The sequence below is a fragment of the Tupaia chinensis genome, unplaced genomic scaffold (assembly GCF_000334495.1).
Source record: "Tupaia chinensis unplaced genomic scaffold, TupChi_1.0 Scaffold142061_1, whole genome shotgun sequence".
Lineage (NCBI taxonomy): Eukaryota > Metazoa > Chordata > Mammalia > Scandentia > Tupaiidae > Tupaia > Tupaia belangeri.
The window spans coordinates 294,066-295,394 of NW_006201913.1; positions in this window are offsets into that span (position 1 = coordinate 294,066).

The window sequence follows — 1,329 nt, forward strand, 5'->3', positions numbered from 1 at the left end:
TGGAAATCCAGTTTTTCCAGCACCATTTGCTGAAGAGGTTTTCCTTTTCCCACTGGATTGACTGGTACCCCTTGTCAAAAATCAGTTGACTGAGTGATTGGGGATTTATTCCTGTGGACTTAATTCTGTTCCATTGGTCCACATGTCTGTTCCTGTGACAATACCATGCTAATTTGATTACCACAGCTTTGTAGTATGTTTTTGGGTCAGGGAGTGAGATGCTGCCCACTCCACTCTTCTTGTGCAGAATTTCTTTGGCAATGTGGGGTCTTTAATATTTCAGACGAATTTTATGATCGTCTTTTCTAAATCTGTGAAGAATCTGTCTGGTACTTTGATTGGCATTGCATTAAATAGGTAGATTAATTTGGGTAGAATTGCCATTTTGGTTATATTAATTCTTCCAATCCAGGAACATGGGATGTCCTTTCACTTGTGTCATTTTCAATTTTATTTTTTAGCTTCTCATAGTTTTCCTTGTGGAGGTCTTTAACTTCTTTGGTTAGATTTATCCCTAAGTATCTTATACTTTTATTGGCTATGGTAAATGGAATAACTTTTTTCAGTTCTATCTCCATCTGTTTGTATATAGAAATGCTATGGACTTCTGTATGTTAATTTTCTATCCTGCAACTTTACTGTATTCGTGAATTACTTCTGGAAATTTTTTCATGGAAATCATTGGGTCTTCTATGTACACAATCATGTCATCTGTGAATGGAGAGAGTTTCACCTCTTCTTTTCCTGATTGGATGCCTTTAATTTTTTCCCCTTTTCTGATTGCGTTGGCGAGGACTTACAGTACTATATTGAAAAGGAGTGGAGAATGTGGGCATCCTTGTTTTCTACCCATTTTTAGTGGGAAAGCTTTCAGCTTTTCTCCATTCAGAATGATGTTCTCTATGGATTTTTCATAGATAGCTTTTATTGAGAAATGACCCTTGTATGTCAATTTTGCTGAGCGTCTTGGTTATAAAGGAATGCTGTATCTTATCAAATGCTTTTTCTGCATCAATCAATATGACCATATGGTTTTTGTCTTGTTTCCTGTTAATATGGTGTATTACATTTATGGTTTTGCATATGTTGAACCAAGCTTGCATTCCTGGAATAAAGCCTACCTGATCATGATGTATAATCTTTTTATAAGTTGTTAGATACGGTTTGCTAGTATCTTGTTGAGAATCTTTGCATCTATATTCATCAAGAATATTGGTTTATAGTTTTCCTTCCTTGTCCCGTCCTTATCTGTTTTGAGGGTAAGGGTGATAGAGGCTTCATATAATTAATTAGGGAGAGATTCACCCTTTTTGATCTTTAGAAATAACT